Source organism: Plecotus auritus (assembly GCF_963455305.1).
Source record: "Plecotus auritus genome assembly, chromosome: 6".
NCBI lineage: Eukaryota > Metazoa > Chordata > Mammalia > Chiroptera > Vespertilionidae > Plecotus > Plecotus auritus.
This window is the reverse complement of record NC_137773.1, coordinates 85,828,315-85,848,616: the sequence shown is the minus strand read 5'-3', so window position 1 is coordinate 85,848,616 and position 20,302 is coordinate 85,828,315. Positions and strand designations below refer to the sequence as shown.

Genomic DNA, 20,302 nt, shown 5'->3' with positions numbered 1-20,302 from the left:
AGGGACTTCTTGGTTTCTGGGTCGACACTCAACCGCAGAGCCACACCAGCCAGGCCCTTACTGATTCTTGCTTTTGAGATGTATCCAGGGTACCCTCCTGTAAGCACTCATCGAGGGAGATGTTGATCTGTACTGTCAGTTTCACCATCAGCATTTCTCTCAGGGCTGCTCTGGCTTTGCCCTCATTGTTTTTACTTTAATTGCGGTGAAATCCACACAATGATCATAGATTTGGGATGTTTCCTTTTCATGCAGATTACCCAGTTCTCAGACATCCCTCCGCCCCCTGGGTTACCGCTGTTACTCTTTCGATGTGTTTTCTTCCAGTCTTTTTTCTGTTCCTATAGGATGTGGGTTCCTGGTGTCTCTACGTCTGCTTCATCTCCCCCCTCATTACAAATCTAATTTGATCAATCACTAAAGTGAGGGCAGGGGGTTGTCTGTCCTGGACACCGCGGGGCCACTGGTGCCTGGCGCAGCCTGGCACGTGGGGACTCAGTAAATACGTCGTGGATTAATTCATGAGCAACATCTCAAGACTTGCTTTATTTTGCAACCCAGTGTGCTAACATTATAGGACTTGCCCCCCCCAGCGTGTCAGTATGGGCATGAAAGGATCAGTACAGGCTCAAGAATAGATGACCCTTAATTCCAGTGGAGACTTAGGCCGCTCCCACCCCCAGTGTCTCCTGCTGTCACACGCCTGCTTAGTGGAACCTCACGGTGTCACCAAAGCATCCAATCTATTCTCCATTACAGCTGGGGAAACTGAGGCCCAGAAAGGGGGAATGTTCTGCTCCAAGAGCCACAGCAAAATAAAGAGAGAGTCCCTTTTGTTTTCAAAGGACAGTGACTCCGATGGGTGACATTTGATTGGGATGTTGCTCGTCACTCACCCTTTTGGTTATTGTCTGCATTCCCTGGCCCAGGCCCACTCTTGCTGAAAACTCAGGTCCTGCAGCCCTGTGGGATTGAGAATAATAATATGTATTGTTTTTTGGAGCACGTATTGAGCACCTACTATGTGCTAGGCGCTGTGCTCTACATACATTATCTCTTTTGACTGTGGCGACATTCTAGTAAGGTTGGCACTGTTGTTACCATACCCATTTTCAGAGCAGGAGAACTGAGGCTCAGAGAGGGGGAGGGAATCAGTTCAAAGGGTGAGAAGAAAGAGAGGGCAGCCAGGTGGGAGACACAGCTCCTGCAAAGACTCGGAGGTGGGCCAGGCGGATGGGGCACAAATATGATCAGAGCCCTCTGGGTGGGTGCTCCCACACCTGGTCTCCATCCTCCTCAAACAGCCCCAGGGGTTGGTTTGACAGATAGGGAAACAGGCTTGGTCTAGAGAACTGATTTGCTTAAGTAGAGACACGGAGGTCCAGAGAGGGGAGCGAGAGTGGGGGGCTCAGGTGAGGGGCCCATGACCCACTGGCGAGGAGGGAGGCTCTCTGGCTGCCTGCCAATTCTGCGGAGAGCCCAGGGGAGGTGATGATAAATCTTCCCGTGTTGAAAATTAATAGGGAGGAAATTTATTTCAGTGCCATGTGGATGTCCCTTTCCTGCTTTTCTCCCTCCCCCAGGCCACACACATGGTGGGGCGGGGGGGGGGGTGTTTCAGAATGGGGGACAAAACAGGGAACCCAGATTCAGCAAAGTAAAGGGTGAACTCTCTAGAAGGGCAGAGAGAGAATCGAGTCCCATACCAGGAACCTGGAGAGGAAACGGAACCCAGAGGAGAGGGCACAGCCCCCCTCCCCCCTCCCCTGATTAGCAGGGTCCTCCGTGCAGTGTCCATTCGTTCAGGTCAAGCCCCGCTGGAGCCCCGTCTCCCGTTTAGCACGTTGTCAGCACACAGTTGGAGGTGTCTGTGATGTGCACTCGCACGCAGACACCCCTCCCAGGTCACATGGAAAGAAACTGGCCCGAGAAGCCTGGGTGCATGGCATGCCCAAGGTCACTCAGCTAGGGGTCCTTGGCGCCAGTCCCGCTTGCGACCAGTCTAATTTTTAAACAGTAGGCAGCTCCCTCTCTCCCTCTCTCTCTCTCTCCCTTCCTCCTTTCCTCCTTCCTCCCCTCCCTCCTTCTCTTCCTTCTTCCCTCAGAACCATTTAAACGATTACAAAGATGCTATTTTTATCTCGGGGAAAATTCAATTATAGACATTGACCTTTATGTTTTTCCCCAGGCTCACGTGCTGCGGGCCCAGGGTGTGGAATGTTCTCAGAAGAGAAACGTCTTCAAAAGCAGAAGGAATGCAGAGGTAAGAGGAAGAGCAGAGGCTAAGGGTGCAGGTCCAAGGCTCTGCAGGAACAGAAGGCTCGTCTCAGCCCCCGGGGAGAGGCCCGAGGGCAGGAATTCCCTTGTTGCCACATTTGGGGGCCAAGGTCAGGCAAATCTGGACTGCACTAGTTTTGAGTGTGGTCTCTTCATGGTCCCCCACCCCCCTCCCCACCCCACGCCTCTCATCGTGTTTCCCGTTTCCTAGACAGATCTTTCAGGGTCTAGCAATAGCAGAAGCTCAATGGGTTGGGGCTTCCCATAAGTATTCAATCATTCAACAAAGATGTTGAACGGTAGTCAGACGCTGTCCTAGGTGCTGGGAGGAAATGGCCAACAGAACAGAATGAAAGTGTCCATTTCTAAGAGCTGATGTTGTATGTTAAAAAGTAAACATGTCAGATATGCAGTGGGTGGTGAGAATGAAGGGAAAAAACCAAGAAAAAGAGGGTGGAGACGTGTGGGGAGGTATGTCTTACACAGGTGGTTGGGGGAGGCCTCAGTGAGATGGCAGCATTTGAATACTAGAGACCAAAAGGAGCAGGGCAGTGGAGGCAGAGGGCACAGCGCATGTAAAGGTCCTGGAGCAGGACCAGGCCGGCATGTTGAAGGAACAGCAAGGAGGCTCCTGTGGCTGGAGCAGCGTGAGCGAGGGGGAGAGGAAGGAGGTAAAGGCGGGGATGTTATTGGGGCAGGTCATGCAAGGCCTCTGGGCTACAGGGAGGTCTTGGCCTTTTATCCTGAGGGAGTTGGGAGTTCTGCAGGCCTTTGAGCAGAGGAGGGATGGGACCTGACTCAGATGCCCACCGGCGCCCTCTAGCTGTTGCTGGGTAGACAGACTGGGGGAAGGCGAGGGCAAGACCTGACCCGGGTTCTCACTGGCGTCCTCTCCTGGCTACTGCCAGGATGACAGACTGTGGGAGAAGAGGGTGAAGCTGGGGACCAGGGAGCCGGCGACTGCACTGGTCCAGGCTGGCGGTGCCGTGATGAAGATGGACCAGAGGATGTAGAAGAGGGGGACGACGTGACAACTTCTGGATAGATTGTGGAGGCAGAGCCAATGGGATTTTCCAAGGGACTGGCTGTAGGGTGTGGGGAAAGAGAGCCGAGGATGATGCCAGTGTGTCTGCCCTGTGTGCCTGGAAGGTTGGAGATGCACCAGAAGAGACAGAAGTATGGGGAGGGGCAGGTTGGAGGGGAAGGGGGTAAGAATAGAGATCTGGCCTGGCCTCACACAGAGATGTCAGATGCCTTATGAAGACCTAGGTCTGTTGGCCAATGATGGAAGTAGGAATTTTAATCCATGGGGATGGACGAGCAGGTGGGGAGAGAGACGATGCCCGAGGACTGTCCTGTGTTTAGAAACTGAGCAGAAAAGGAGAGAAGCTGGCAGAGATTGAGGGGGTCCAACAGAGGATGGGGGAGGCCAGGTGGCTGCGGGCTCCCAGGGACCAAGTGAGGACATTGTTCCCAGGAGGAGGAGGAACCGGCCAGGTGAGATGCTGCTGGGAGTGAGAGCAGGATGGGGACTGAGAAGTGACCGTTGTATTTGGACTGGGAGGTCACTCCGACAAGGGCAATCTCAGGACAGTGGTGGGAAGGATGCACCGCTGAGGGTTTAAGGAAAGATTTTAGCTCTCTGAGCCTCAGATGCCCCACATCTGGAGTGAAAGTATCAGCGAGACATTCCCCACCACCACTACCTCCAAAGTCAATCTGAGGACTTGGAGAGGTCATGTTCTCAGCACATGCTCTGCTTGGCAAGGCAGAGCTCATATCACTGAGCTACTATTGTTATAGGTAGGAGTACTGTCTGTCCATCCATCTACACCACCATCCATCCTCTCATCCATGTATCCATCTACCATCCAGACACCCACTCATCCATCCACCCATTTACCCACTTATCCATCCATCTACCTATCCATCTATTCATCTATCCCTCCATCCCTTATCCATCCATCCACCCACCCGTCCATCCATCTCTTATCCATCCACCCACCCATCCCTTACCCATCCATTCATTATCCATCCCCCCATCCATCCCTTATCCATCCATCCATCCACCCATCCACTTATTCATCCACCTACCCATGCATCCATCCATCTATTCATCCATTCATTCATCGTCCATTCTCCCATCCATCCATCATCTACCTGCCCACCAACCATCCATCCATCCATTCTTCCTTTCAACCCTTCTGTGTCTACACCTGCTGAGCTCTATGTTCTGTTCCCTCTCGCCTGTCCTGCTAACTCCCCTGCCATCTCTGGCCATTCCTTGATGTTCTCAAAGCAGCGCCCAGGTTTGACTTTGTGCCTCCCTCCACTACATCCTGGGCACTGCACGCCATCAACAGCCTGAGTTTGTTGAAAGGACCAGAGCCAGCCAGGCTGTCCCTCCTGGTCCCCGGCTCTGGGCTGTGCTCAGGGTGGAACACTGAGCTCCCTCCCACACAGCCCTCTCTGCAGGACCAGTTCTGGGGTCCAAGTCTTGGGATTCACAACATTCATATCAGCTGAAAAATATCCCTTTGGGGGAGCTTTTCTGGCCCTGGAGCCAGGTTGGAGAGACAACCTCCCCATGCACCCCAAACTTGGCTCACTGATATCCTCCTTGATCAGAAGACCTCTTAGCACCAGCATCCAATTTTTCTTCGAATCACTTTGTCTTGTTTCTGTTTCTCTCACCATCCCCTGAGGAGTGGACAGAACTGAATAGATAGAGTGGAGACCAGCACAGAACAGTCTTGTCCCAGCTCGGCCCTCCCTGCCTTACTGCATGACCTTAAGGCACGTCCTCAATCTAGGGCTCAGCTTCCCTAATGGTGGGATGAAGCAATGCTTTCTTGCAAGGAGGCAAGATTACACGGACGTGCCCACCTGTTGAGGCGGGGTGGGGCCCGGGGCCCTCAGCTGGTGCTTGACGAATGGCCTTCTAATCTTCCAGTGGGGAGATGTTTATAGAAGAACCCCAATGAAAATGACATTGGATAAGAGTTACCCACAGCCACGTGGTGGGCACAGCATGCTGGAGTCAGCCACCTGGGTTCATATCCCTGCTCTGTCATGGCGCACTGTGGGCAAGCTGTGCTCTCTTGCTGAGCCTCAGTTTCTTTATCTGTGCAATGGGGATACAGTCCCCCACACCTCATGACTAAATGAGTAATACATCTAATGCCCTTAGGACATTTTAGGTGACTCCTAAGTACCAGCTATTATGGTCATTTCTATCGCAGCCCCCAGACATAAGCAGTCCTGATGTCGTGATGTGTGATCCTCAGATATTTTTCTCTGCTTAGAAACAATTTGGGGATCATAAGTGGGATTCTATTTAAAACCACTTTCTTCCAATTGATTAATAACTGCAATAATAGTTAGGCCTCCTAACCCAGAGCTGGGCGTTTATATTTCATTCTATCCTCCTAGCAGCTTAGAAAGGAGATGTTTTTATTAGTCCTCATCCACAGAAGAGGAAAAGGGTCATGCACCGAAAAGAAAGTCTGGATGCGACCCCATCAACCTGATGCAGAGGCTGGTGGTTGGCCAGGCTAGCCACTGCGGGGAGGAGGGCGCCCCTCCCGGGGCAGCCTGGCCAGGCTCCACCCCCGTAGACTTCCTCCTGAAGTCATGGCAACCTGCTCCTGCGACATGCTAATTAAGGCAAATAGGAGAAGATTCCCACCCTGGACTTTTTCAGAGAACTAGATGCCCAAGGTGTTACGGGAGCAACCGGGGCCTGAGGGATGCGGTTTCCCCAGGTTGCATCACTTGCTCGGAGGCTGGGTCCCTGGCTGGGAGCAGAGCGGAGAAGGGGTGAGCTCAGCAGTTTGGAGATTGTAGATGCCAACCATGGACCAGGCGCCAGGCACTAAGAATTACATGCACGATTCATTCAAAGTCCAAAAAATAGAGTCTTACATACTTCTTTGTTTGGATAGGGAAGGTGGGTCGGGGTATACAAGTTAAGAGCAATGCTTGGACGGCACCTGCCTTATGCCAAGCCCTTTTCTCAGCACCTGATTGGTATTAATTCATTCTCTCCTCATCCAAACATCCCTCTGAAGGGCGCATCACCATTTTTGTTTTGTAGGTGATGACACTGAGGCACAGAGAGGTTCAGTCACTAGCCCAAGGTCACACAGCTGGTCAAAGGCAAAGCTGGGCTTTTCACCACTGCCTTTCGAGGTATGAGAGTTCAGGGAGAAAAATAATTCTCCTCCCCACCCGGGGCCCAGTCCCCCAGCGCTCACCCCAGAGGCAGCCATGGTCACAGGTCCCTGTCCCTCCCGGACAGCGTGAGCATTTTGGGGAGATGTGCGCTTTCCCTTCCTGCCTGCTTTTCTCACACGCGTGCACTCAAGTGCCGTCCTGCCCTCTCCTTGCTATCACTTAGCAATACACCTTTGAGATCTTGCTCATCGGTACCTGGCTTCTCCTTCTCTATGTTGCTGTCAGCGCCTCCTCTGAGAGAATAAACACAGTTTTTAATATGGCAAAAGAGACACTGTATATAATCTACCATTTTAACTATTTAAAATGGTAATGTACAATTCAGTGGCATTAGAACATTCACAATATTGTTCAACCACCACCATTATCAAGATCCAGAAACTTTCCATCTCCCCAAAATGCCAAAAAATTTTTTTAATGTTTTAATCCTCACCTGAATATATATTTATTGATTTTAGAGATAGAGGAAGGGAGGGAGAAAGAGAGAGAGAGACCAGTGTGAGAGAGAACCATTTATCGGCTACCTCCATATGCACCCTGATCTGGGTATGTGCCCTGACTAGAATAGAACCCGCAACCTTTTTGGTGCATGGGACGACGCTCCAACCAACAGAGCCACACTGGCCAGGGCCCATCTCTATCATGTTTAAGTGTTCAGCTATGTGGCATTAAGCACATTCACACCCATGTACAACCATCCCTGCCACCCACCTCCAGCACCCACCATCCACTTTCTGTCTGTGGATCTGACTCCCCTAGGGACCTCCTGTGAGTGGAATCACACAGTATGTGTCCTCCTGTAACAGGCTTATGTCACTGAGCACCATGTTCTCAAGGTTCATCCATGTTGTAGCACATGTCAGAACTTCCTTTTTGTGTTTTTTTGTTAATCCTCACCCAAGGATATATTTTTCCCATTGATTTTGAGAGAGAGTGAAGGGAAGGGGGGGAGGAGAGAAAGAGAGAGAGAAACATCAATGTGAGAGAGACACATCGAATGGTTGCCTCCTGCATGCGTCCCAACTGGGGCGAGGGATCAAACCCAAGACCTGCTCTAACCACTGACCCACACCAGCCAGGGCAGAGTGTCCTTCCTTTCTAAGGCCGAATCCCATTGTCTGGATGGACCAGGTTGTGTGTACCTGTTTGTTCACCCACGGACACCTTTGGGCTGTTGTGAGTAGCGCTGCTGTGAGCGTGCACGTGCACGTTGCCGTCGGAGCACCTGCTTGCAGTTCTTTAGGGGGTTACACTAGGCCAGTGGTCGGCAACTGCGGCTCGCAAGCCACATGCAGTTTGCCGACCACTGGGATAGGGGCTTAATCACAAGGAACAACAACAGCCTGTAATTACTGGAATCGAGAGTAGGCTGTTATAACTCGTCCCTGCGGACGGACAGTTGGGCTGTTTGCACTTTCCTGTTGCCATCGCAGGCACGCTGCACTCAGCATTCCTACCAGCGCGGTGCCTTGGGCAAGTCACTTCGTCTCTTGGCACATCTGCTTCCGCACCTGTGGCATGGGCTGATCATACTCCCTACCTCATGGGGCTGTGGACGAACTAACTGTGGAAACTGTAACAAAGGGTTTGGAACAGGGCCTGGACGCAGTCAGCGCTCAATTAGCGTTCGTCCTCCTGGGACCTTCGGAAGCGCTTTGCTCTTCTGCCCCCTTCAGAGTGTCAGCTTCTGAACCTCAAGATCCAGGAGGCAGCTGGCTGATTGAATGTGGCTGGCAGGGAGGAGAAACTATGGAAAGGAGTGCAGATTGGTACTTCACAGGAGTGACAGGGCCAGGCGGCCACGTGGGGCCTGGCACACACTACCACGTGTGCCCTCGGACGCGCGGGCTGGGCATATGCCGGGTCAGGGAAGTAGCGGCTGAGATTCACTGGACATTATGAGCTCATCTGCCTTCCGGCACAGGCAGGAGAAGGGACACAGGTGGGGACACAGATGCCACAGTGACATCTGTACCTGTGCCTCTTCAATCAGACCCAACTCACCAGCCCCAGAAAGGCCGCTCTGAGAGGCAGCCGTGCTGGGCATGAGCGTGAATGAATCTGCTACTTGGCCTGTTTATTTATTCATCCGTGCATATATTGGGCACTTACTGTGTGCCAGACGCTGTCCTACGTGCTGGGACCCAGCAGGGAACAAGTTAGCCTGTTGTGGTCTTAGTGTCTGGTGGCTCATACTCCCATTTGACAGATGAACAAACTGAGGCTCAGGGGAAGGCAGGGACTTGCCCAAGGTGACTGGTTCTAGCAGGAGAGACAGCCATTGAACAGGTAAGTAATCCCTGACAGATGCATGGATTTTTAACAAATAGGAATTGGAACTGAGAAGGGCGTGAATAGAAGCAGATAGGGTGGTCAGGAAGGCTTCTCAGTGGAGAAGACATTTAGTGATGAGAAAAAGCTGGGGGTTCAGTCAAGAGTTTGGGGGGCTTCCAGTCAAGATGGTGGCATAGGTAAAAGTTGTCCTTGCCCCTCCCACGACCGCATCAGAATTACAACTAAACTGCAGAACAATCATCGCTCAGAACCGCCTGAAGTCAAGCTGAACAGAAGCCCCATAACGAAGGATATACAGAAGAAGACACACTGAGACTGGCAGGAGGGGCGGAGACCTGGAACTGGCTGGCCCCACCCCGTGTGGTGGTTAACAATCAAGAGGGATATCTGGGCTGTGGAGGGCCCCCATGAGGAGCAAGGGGTTCCAGCCCCACACCAGGCCCTCCCAGCTCAGGGCTTCAGTACCAGGAAGAGAAGTCCCCGTAACTCCTGCTGGTGAAAACCAGTGGGGATTGTGGCTGAGTGAGACCGAGGGCTGCTGGAGGCCCAGGCTTTCCTCTTAAAGGGCCCCGCGCACAGACTTACTCGGACTCACAGCAGCTCAAAAGGCGCCAGGGACATACAGGGAGGAATGGCATTGTCTGGCGAGGGCTTTCTCCCAGACAGAAGTCCTGGCAGAGGCCATTGTTCTTTTGCTGAGCCCTCCCCGACAGAGCCAGCAGACAGGCACCATAGCTAAGTCTCCATCAACCTGGCTGACATTGTTCACCCCCTCCGGTGATTTCCTGAGACCCCCTCCAACTTGCAGGCCCTTTCTAGTCGCTTTTCCATATAATCGGCCTATCTTGGCTCATGCTGTGGGCTTTCTAAAATCTCTCAAATAGGCAGTACTGGCTTCGACGTACCACAGACCTCTTGCTAAGTGAGCTCTGGTCTGATGCTTGTGGCAGCCAGCCTTGTTTGGCCTCTCCTGGGCACCTCCAAGCCCAGGACAAGTAGCAGCCTTCTGCAGATCACTTTGTGCTGAGGCCCAGTGCCCTCAGGCAGAGCACACATGGTGGCTGACCTTGGCCTGCACCTCCCAGGAGGCCCCAGAGCCAGCGAACCTGGTGGACTCCTTTAGACCAACCATGCTGACGCACCACCTGACCACTCCACAAGCGACACACTCAAGGGGTGGACTCAGCAGGCAACGGAGCCCCTGACCGGAGTCCTGCTCTATGGAGTCAGCCCCTGCACAGCAGACCTTTCATACTAGTCGTGAGCAGTCCTCACAGCCCACTGGCCTGGGGGTAAATCCCTCTGTTGATGTACCAACAGCAGTCAGGGCTCAACTATAACAGGAGGGTGCACATAGTCCACACAAGGGGTGCACCCAAAGCGCCCAGCTCGGGGCACTGGGGAGGCTGCGCCACTAGGCCCTGCAGGACACCTATTGTGTGAGGCCAAGGAGATATGGCAGCTCTACCTAATACATAAAGACAAACAGATAGGCAGCCAACATGAGACAGAGAAACATGTCCCTGATGCAAGAACAGAACAAAACTCCAGAAAAAAGAACTAGACAAAATGGAGACAGGCCATCTACCGGATGCAGAGTTCAAAACACTGGTTATAAGGATGCTCAAAGACCTCCGTGAGAAATTCAACAAAGAGATAGAAACATAAGAATGGAGTTAGAAAACATAAAAAAGAACCAGTCAGAAATGAAGTCTACATTACAAGGAATCAACAGTAGAAGCAGTGATTTGGCAGATAAGGAAGCAGAAAACATCACATCGTAACAGCAAAAAGAATTAAAAAATGAGGATAGTATAAGGAGCCTGTGGGATAACTTCAAGCATACCAACATTTGCATTATGGGGGCTGCCAGAAGGAGAAGAGAGAGAGCAAGAAATTGAAAACCTATTGGAAAAAATAATGACAGAAAACTTACCTGAACTTGTGAAGGAAGTAGACACACAAGTCCAGGAAGTGCAGAGTCCCAAACAAGATGAACCTAAAGAGAGCTTTGGCCAATGTGGCTCAGCTGGAGCATCGTCCCATATACCAAAAGGTTATGGGTTTGATTCCCAGTCAGGGCACATACCTAGGTTGTGAGTTCAGTCCCTGGTTGGGATGTACAGGAGGCAACTAGTCAATCTCTCTCTCTCTCTCTCTCTCTCTCTCTCTCTCTCTCTCTCTCTCTCCCCCTCTCTGTCTCTCTCCCCCTGTATCTATATCTCTCTCTTCACCCTCCCCCATTCCCCTCTCTCTAAACTCGATAAGCATATCCTCAGGTGAGGATTTAAAAAGAGAAAAAGATAATCTTAAAAGCAGCAAGAGGAAGGCAGTTAGTTACCCTACAAAGGAGCTCCCATAAGACTTTCAGCTAATTTCTCAACAGAAACTTCACAGGCAAGAAGTGAGTGGAGAGAAATATTCAAAGTGATGAAAAGCAAGGATCTACAACCAAGATTACTTTACTGAAAAACTATCATTTAGAATCGAAGAGCTTCCCAGTCAAGAAAAAGCTAAAGGAGTTCATCACCACCAAACCCGTATTACAGGAAATAAGAAAGGGCAGCACGTTGGGATGCACACCGAGTCCAGCTGCATGAGAGACGGAAGTGTCCGGAGCTGGAGACTGCCAGTGTCTGGCAGCGCAACACCGCAAGTAAGATGACTGTTAGGATGCCAGTGGTAGCACGGAGACTGAGAGGTCCTGACACACATTCTTGCTTGTTGGAATCTGATGCTTCTACCAGATAGAGATGTGGATAAAAATAACTATGACAGGGAAAGGTGTTCCAATTACTTCCTGAAGTACAAAAACTGCCGGAAATTTTGGAATTCTATCATGGTGCAGACAAGACAGAATGGAGTGAAGTCAACAATGCCAACAGCAGCAGAAAGAGATGAAATCTTGGGAACAATGGGAAAGATGCCCTATTAAATGTTTGCATTAAAATTGATTAAGTTAAAAGGTGATAAATAATTTCAATAAAAAAATGTTAAAGGGCCCTGGCTGGTTTGGCTCAGTGGATGGAGCATTGGCCTGTGGACGGAAGGGTCCCAGGTTCTATTCCTGTCAAGGGCATATGCCTGAGTTGCTGGCTTGATCCCCAGTAGGGGGCGTGCAGGAGGCAGCCGACCAATGATTTTCTCTTATTGATGTTTCTATCTCTCTCCCTCTCCCTTTCTCTTTGACATCAATAAAAATATATTTTAAAAAATGCTAAAGGGTCTTCTTTAAGAAGAAGGGGGAAAAAGAAAAAAATATGAATAATAAAATGGCAATAAGTACATTTATCTATCAACAATTACTTTATATGCAAATGGATTGAATGCTTCAATCAAAAGACATATGAATAGATAAAACAAGACCTCACCCAGCTGGTGTGGTTCAGTGGTTGAGTGTCAACCTGTGAACCAGGAGGTCAGGCTTTCATTCCAGGTCAGGACACATGCCCAGGTAGTGGGCTCGATCCCCTGTAGGCTGTTTGCAGGAGGCAGCCAATCAATGATTCTCTCTCATCATTGATGTTCCTATCTCTCTCTCCCTCTCCTTTCTTCTCTGAAATCAATAAAAAAATATTTTTAAAAGAGAGAGAGAGAGAGAGAGAGAGAGAGAGAGAGAGAGAAGGACCCAGCAATTCCACTTCTAGGTACTTATCTGAAGAAACCCCAAACACTAATTGAAAAGACATGCACATCCATATGTTCATTGCAGAATTATTTACATTCGCTAATATATGGAAGCAACCTAGATGTCCATCAATAGATGAATGAATATAGAAGAAGGGAATTATGTGTGTGTGTGTGTGTGTGTGTGTGTGTGTGTGTGTGTACATACACATACAATGGAATATGACTCAGCATAACAAAGAATGAAATCTTGCCATCTGAAATAACATGGATGGGCAGGGAGGGTACTGTGCTGAGTGAAATAAAACAGACAGAGAAAGACAAATGCCAGATGATTTCCCTTATATGTGAATTCTAAAAACCAAAATAAATGAGCAAGCAAGCAGAATAGAAACAGACTCAGATACAGAGAACAGTTTGACAGTTGTCAGGTGGGAGGGGGTTAGGGGTACGGGTGAAAAAGGTGACGGGATCAAGAAGTACAAATTGGTAGTTACAGAATAGTCATGAGGATGTAAAGTACGGCACAGGGAATATCCTATCTAATAAAAGAGTAATATGCTGATTGACCATCACTCCAACACACAAGATGGCTGCCCCCATGTGGACACAAGATGGCCACCACGAGATGGCCAGCAGGGGAGGGCAGTTGGGAGGGACGAGGCCTGCAAGGGAGGGCAGTTGTGGGCGATCAAGCCTGCAGGGGAGGGCTGTTGGGAGGGACCAGGCCAGCAGAAGAAGGAAGTTGGGGGTGACTGGGCCTGCAGGGAAGGGCAGCTGGGAGGGACCCAGGCCTGCAGGGGAGGGCAGTTAGGGGCAAACAGGCTGGCAGGGGAGCAGTTAGGGGGTGATCAGGCTGGCAGGCAGTAGTAGTTAGGGGCAATCAGGAAGGCAGGCAGGCGAGCAGTTGGGAGCCAGCAGTCCTGGATTGTGAGAGGGATCGGGCCTAAACGGGCAGTCAGACATTCCTCGAGGGGTCCCAGATTGAAGAGGGTGCAGGCTGGGCTGAGGGACAACCCCCCCCCCCGGTGCACGAATTTCGTGCACCAGGCCTCTAGTAGTCAATAATATTCTAATAAGTATGTATGGCATCAGGTGAGTACTAGATTTATTGGGGTGATCTGTTTGTAAGTTATATAAATGTCTAACCACTGGGTTGTACACCTGAAACTAATATAATATTGTACATAAACTGTAATTGAAAAATAAAAATTTATTTATTTATTTTTTAATCCTCACCTGAGGATATTTTCCCATTAATTTTTAGAGAGAGTGCAAGAGGGAGGGAAAGACAGAGAGAAATATCAATTTGAGAGAAACACATCAATTGGTTGCCTCCACCAGGACCTGGGCTGGGGAGAAGACTGCAACTGAGGTATGTGCCCTCGACTGGAATCGAACCCAGGAACCCTTTGGTCTGCAGGCCGATGCTCTATCCACTGAGCCAAACTGGCTAGACTAAAAAATTATTTTTAGAAAAGAGTTTGGGAAACAGTGTGTCAGGCCACTGACACAGCCTGTGCAAAGGCCCTGGGGCAGGACCATGTTGGCATGTTGGAGAAAGAGTGAGGGCCATATGGCTGCAGCAAAGTGAGCACGGGGGAGAGGGAGGAGTTGAGGGCAGGGCAGGGGCTTGTGGGCCATGTGGAGAATGTGGACTTTATTAAGAGAGCACTGGGGACCTGTGGAAGAGAGACAGGACCCAGTGACCTAATATTCTGATTCAAGTTCTACAGAGACTTCTCTGGCTCCATGTGTAAAACAGGCTGACAAGTGCAATTAATTCATTAATTAATTCACTCATCTATCCATCCATTCATTTCCCCGGGGGCAAAAGCAGCCACAGAAGGAACTAAGCAGAATAGGGACAGGATACAGTTTGTGTTTTGAAATGTTCCCTCTGACTGCTGAGTGGAGGATGGAGTGTTGGGGTGAGAGGTAGGGATGGGAGTTAAGGGACCAGGTGAGAACTGAGTAGCAGAGGGAGATCACCTCTGCCCCTTGTATCCCAGGTTGGTCCACCCTTGTCTCATCCTGAGCATTTGTTGCTTCCCAAAGTTACCCTGGCTCAGGCACCAGCAAGATGCTTTGGAGGTATCCCCTCCTCCTCCTCCTCACAGTTCCCCAAAGTCCCTCTAGTCCAGTGTTCGGCAAACTGCGGCTCATGAGCCACATGCGGCTGGCGAGCCGCGGTTTGCCACTCTATTGACTAATGAGTTTGCTGACCACTGCCCTAGTCCATGCCAGGTAACAAAGGAGGTAACGTGATCTCAGTCACCTGCAGACATAAATGTTGAGGTTGTAACACCAGGCCAAGACTTGGGAGGCAGCCAGGCATGGGGACAGCCCCCACTGTGGTTGGCAAGGAGCACCCTCCCTGGCAGGCCCAGGTGGAGGGAAGTGAGTTGGGGCCAGGTGTGGGACACCCCTCCCAAACTGAGTCCCAAGCCCATCTGTCCCTGTGCCTGCTTTGTTTTATGTGCACTGCCACCGGGTGGGGGCATAACTGGATGGTGGATGCCAAAGATTTGAGAGCTCTGGAGACAGAACCCAGGTGCAAGATGCAGCCGAGGGTATCTGCCAGATTTGGAGAACAGAGTTGGAACCAACCCTGGAGCTGGGTCTGGAGATAAAACTGAGTCAGCTTTAGACCCTGGGCTACAGGGAGGGAGGTCTGGAGAGGCTAACATCAACCATAGCCAAGCACTATTGCATGCTGGGCATGGCACACATACCACACAGTCCACAGAACAACCCCAGGAGGGAGAGATTTCTGTTCTTTCTTTGCAGAGGAGGGAATGAAGCTCAGTGACAGGAAGTGACTTGCCTAAAGTCTTATAGGGAAGATGCAGTTCAGCCAAAATTTGAGCCCTGATCTGTCTGAGTCCAGGATTCATCCTACTGTCTTTTCCAGGAGAGTGTAGAAGGTTTTCTCTGAGCAGAAGCAGCCCCTTAACCTTGGGATGGCAAACGTAACACACAAATCCCCATATTCTCCTCAGCTCCCCATGACAGGCATCACTAATCAATAATAAAACTATCCCAAGGAGATAAGACCCAGGCATCACTAATCAATTACAGCACCTTTCCCTGCAGAACTGGGACACAGGTTCAAAATCCAGCCTCCAATGAGCAACTTCCCATAAATGAGTGGGTGTGCAGTTGGAATTGTGAGGTGAACACAGACTGACAAAGGTTCCTCCATCTTCCAGATGGACACTGTTAAGCCACAGGTTTAATCCCTTCCCTGTTAAAAATCCCTTTAGTTTCTTTTCATTGCCCTGAGGGTGAAATCCAAATTCCTGGCCCTGCCTTTGATCCTGCTGTTCCCTCCTGCCCTCCATGCCATCTCTTAACTCTTCAGAGAGCTCCCCACAGCCAGCCACTCTGGCTAAAGTCTCCCCAACATCTACCTTTCCATTATGTTACCACTAGAGGCCGGGTGCATGAAATACGTGCACAGGTGCAGTCCCTAGGCCTGGCTGGTGATTGAAGCATGAGTGTCTGGCGTGGAAAGAGGCAGGTCCCATCTGACCTCTGGGCCCTGGGTAGCACCTGGGTCCCCAATCCCCCACGTGCCCCCCTCCACCTGAGTCATCGGGCCCCCGCCCGGCTCCCTCAGCGCCTGGAAGCCAGGAGGTGGCCCCGCCACCGCTGCTGGACGCCATCTGCTGGGTGATCAGCGGGGTGATTGGGCCCCACTCGCACACACCTTGGCCTGGCGCCACCTGCTCACCTGCTCCACCATCCCGCTGCGGTCCCGCTCTCCTTGGGGCCTATCGAGGCTGGTAGTGCTTCCACTGCCGCCCGCTGCCAGTGTCACAGCGCCGACGTCCACCATGTTCTGTGCTGCCTCCTGGTGGTCAGTGCACGTCATAGTGAGTGGTCAAATTCCTGGTCAAACTCCCAGTTGAGGGGACAATTTGCATATTAGGCTTTTATTATATAGGATGCTTTTCTTTCTTTGTGTCACAATTTTCAACATCATCTTTATTCCTCAGTGTGCTTGTCCCTCCCACAAGGCAGGGGTGTGGTCTGAAGTGTCTGGAACCTGGAATGGTTGTGTTGGGGTCCTCACTCCCAAATCCAAGAGGAAAGAATCTGATTGGCTCAGCCTATGCCTGGTCCACCTGTTAAGACAGGAAGGTGGGGGTCACAGTGTGAATGAGGCAGGGGTGCTGTGTTAGTGAGGTGGAGGGTCAGGGCAATTCTCAGGAAAAGTCCATGGGCTGGGCAGGCACCCCACTTGGGTTGTGAAAGCAACAACAAAAACAATAAGAAGAGCTAATAATAACAGCAAATAATCATAGCTCATATTACAATGTTAAAATGAAAATATTGTTCATATTTGGCAGATGGGAAAATTGAGACAAGGAGATGGAATGCAATGTACCCAAGATCACACAGTGAGTACTCAAATGCTCACTAGAGACCTCCCTCATACGTTCCTTCAAGACCTGACCAATAGGAGAACGCCCTCCACCCCTCCCCCTCCACCCCCACATAATATGCAACAGGAAATGAGAATCCCTTCCCCAGGAGACGGAGCCTGGGCCCTCCTATCTCCTGAAAGGGCCTCAAGGGCAATTCCCTCCCACAGCATCTCGATCCTCCATGACCTTCATTCCATCTTGGCATGGCCCCAGGAACATGTCGGGCTTCAGCTCCGAGCAATTACATTCCCTTTGTGGCTACTCTGCCTCCACCGCTCTGGAGGGCCTGGCACCGACAGCTGTGGGTGAAGTTTGCGTGTGAAGGACAGGAAGTGTCTATCTTTATATTCCGGCATTAACAAGCCTCTGTCACATTGAAATGGCATTTTATTTCTCCTCCTAATAAACGAGAATGTGCTTTTTTAGCTCTTCTGCGATCACTTGATTCTCAAGTTTGAATTGTTTGGAAGCTTAAAACACTTCTGACTACATCAACACAATTTAACATTTTCCTCTCTTGAATGAGAAAAACATAAAAAGGGGAGAAAAAAGTGAAAACATTTTGATTATATTAACAGGAGCATGGAGTGGAAAAATAGGGAGGTGACTGTGCCACTTTCTCTGCTTGGAACCTCACTAAGAGGAGTGGGTTTAATTCGGAAAACTCTGATAAACTGGAGCACAGGGAGGAATCAGGCAGGAGAGTGTATAACGTGTCACTCATTCATTTCATTCAAAAGCACTTATTGAGCACTTAATGCGTGCCAATTGTAGTCCAAGGTGCAGAAAGAGCAGATAGCAAGTCCTGCCCTCCTGACATGGAGAATGTGTGGGAAAACAGGAGTTAAGCAGTCAATTACATAATTAACCATCACAGTTTATTTATTTATTTTTTGTTAATCCTCACCTGAGAATATTTTTTCCATTGCTATTCAGAGAGAGTGGAAGGGAGAAGTGAGGGGAAAAGAGAGAGAAACATCGATGTAAGAGAGATGCCCTAAGTGGGGGGTGGGGCGCAAACCCACAACCCAGGTATGTGCCCTGGACCCAATTTCAAGCCAGCAACCCTCAGGTCAATGGGCCAATGCTCTAACCACTGAGCAACTGACCAAGGCTTTTTAAAAAATATATATTTTATTGATTTTTTTACAGAGAGGAAGGGAGAGGGAAAGAGAGTTAGAAACATCGATGAGAGAGAAACATCGATCAGCTGCCTCCTGCACACCTCCTACTGGGAATGTGCCTGCAACCAAGGTACATGCCCTTGACCGGAATCGAACCTGGGACCTTTCAGTCTGTAGGCTGATGCTCTATCCACTGAGCCAAATCGGTTAGGGCTATTTTTTATTTTTTAAATTGATTTGAGAGAGAGAGAGAGGAAGGGAGAGGGAATAAGAAATAGAAACATCAATGAGAGAAACATTGATTGGCTGCCTCCTGCACACCCCCTACTGGGGATTGAGCCCGCAACGCAGGCTTGTGCCCTGACTGGGAATCAATCTGGTGACTTCTTGGTTCATGGGTTGGTGCTCAACCACTAAGCCATACCGGCTGGGCCATCACAGTTTAAATGTAAACCCTTGGACACAGGAGGGGAGGGAGCCCAGAGGGGGAACCTCATGTAACTTCTCAGCGGTCCTATTAAGGATGAAAAGCAAAGCAGGTGAGTGGGAAGAGCATTTCTGGCAGAAGGAACAGCATGTGCAAAGGCCGTAAGTTGGGAAGGAGCTGGCCTTGGTGAGGAGCAGAGAGATGTTGGCTGGGCCTTGCAGGTCCTGGGGAGGAGGTGAGTGTTACTCTGGGAGTCCTGGGAGTTTCTTTAGGAGTGTCAGATTTTGAGCATACAAGGAGTAATCAATGGGCGAATAATTAAAAGGAAAAACATCCATTGAATATACATTTATTGAGCATCTGCTGTGTGCCAGGCTCAGCTAGGTGCTGGGGCCACAGGGGCAACCAAGATAGGGGATAGGACCCTTGTTTTTCCTGATGAGGAAACCAAAGAGCATATAGATAACATGAATTGTCCAGGGCCACAGAGCTGCCAAGGGGCAGGAGTACTGACTCTAAACCCTGGGAGTCATCTGTTCCCCAATTCTGGTCCCTAGAGTGAAAGCTGGAGGGCTGCCTGGAGGAGGAGAGAAAAGTGGTAAGGGGAGGAAGGAGAGAAAGAAGAAGGAGGAATGAATAAAGGAGGGAGACTTTTTCTGAGCAGCCTCCAGGGCCAGAGGAGGGAGGTGAAAGGGAGACAGAGACAAACAGAGTAAAGGAAAAACTAACCCTTAGCATAACCCCAAACCAAGGTGGCTCTCCCATACAGGAATGAGTGTGCAAGGCCAGCCTGTGTCAGGGAGGGGTTTCCACTCTGAGAAATCCCCTGACCTCCAGGCCCCTCACTCCTCTAACAGCCTGTGATGGAAGGGCAGAGGGGACCCTGACCTGAGACTTCAGGGCAGCCTTGGCTGAGCGCAACTCAATTCTCAGAGTCCTGGTTTCCAGTCCAGGCTCCGCTCTGTGGGTCTAGGCTGGTCCTCAGCCTCTCTGTGCCTCACCGGAGCCATAACAGCACAGACCTCCCAGGAAAAACATAGGGGACAGTGTCTGGAACAGAGCGTGCACTCTGGAAATGCCGATTTTGGTGACACTTCCAGCTTCGGTCATCAGGAGCTGTGGTTGTTACTAAGGGCTGGTGGGATCTGGCACACACTGGGAGGGCTGGCAGCAGTAATTTCGCTGTGTTTCCAACTCAGCCCTCTGCAGACTCCTGCTCAGGGGCTCAGGGTGGAGTGGGCTCCTGTTTACTGGGTATTGGGGACACAGGCTGTCCGGGCTGTGGGTGAGGGGCTCACGTGCCTCAACCTCATCACACAGCCCCTGGGGCAGCAGCTGCAGGAGTCAGAGGACTTGGTGCTGTGTATACACTGCTGACTAGTCATGCCTGGAGGCCCAGTCCTGGGACTCTGTCATCTGGGTTAATGATTCAAATGTGCCCCATTTAGTCCCCGCAGGTCATCCAGGCCAAGGGTGACTTTGTCTCCCAAGTCTGTCCCCAGTCTAGCCACTTTCCACCTAAGCTGTTTGCATCCTGGTCCACCCTGTCATCACCCAGCTGGGGCAGCGCTGTCACCTCCAACCTGGTGTCCTAGCTCCCACCATCGCCCACCCATGGTCTGTCCTCCCTGCGGCCGCCACTAGAGGGCGCCCGTGAGCACTTTAGTCAGGTCCCCCTTCCTCCTCTGCCCACTCCCTCAGGGTATAAGCCTAAGTCCTCCCTGTGGCTCCTAAGGCCTTGCACAACCTGCCCTCACCTCCTCCCTCTACCCCCCCCCCTTACTCACTCTGCTACACACACATACACACACACACACACACACACACACACACACACACACACACACACGGGCCTCCTTGCTGTTCCTCCAACACACCAAGCA

The 20,302-nt window shown here is 50.7% G+C and overlaps 1 pseudogene across 1 annotated transcript; it reads left to right on the top strand.

The window, feature by feature from the left end:
• Positions 1-11,481: 11,481 nt before the first annotated feature.
• LOC308251465 (coiled-coil-helix-coiled-coil-helix domain-containing protein 7-like) lies at positions 11,482-11,743 on the top strand (annotated as a pseudogene). The gene has a single exon. The product of its transcript is annotated as a coiled-coil-helix-coiled-coil-helix domain-containing protein 7-like (transcript).
• Positions 11,744-20,302: the final 8,559 nt, after the last annotated feature.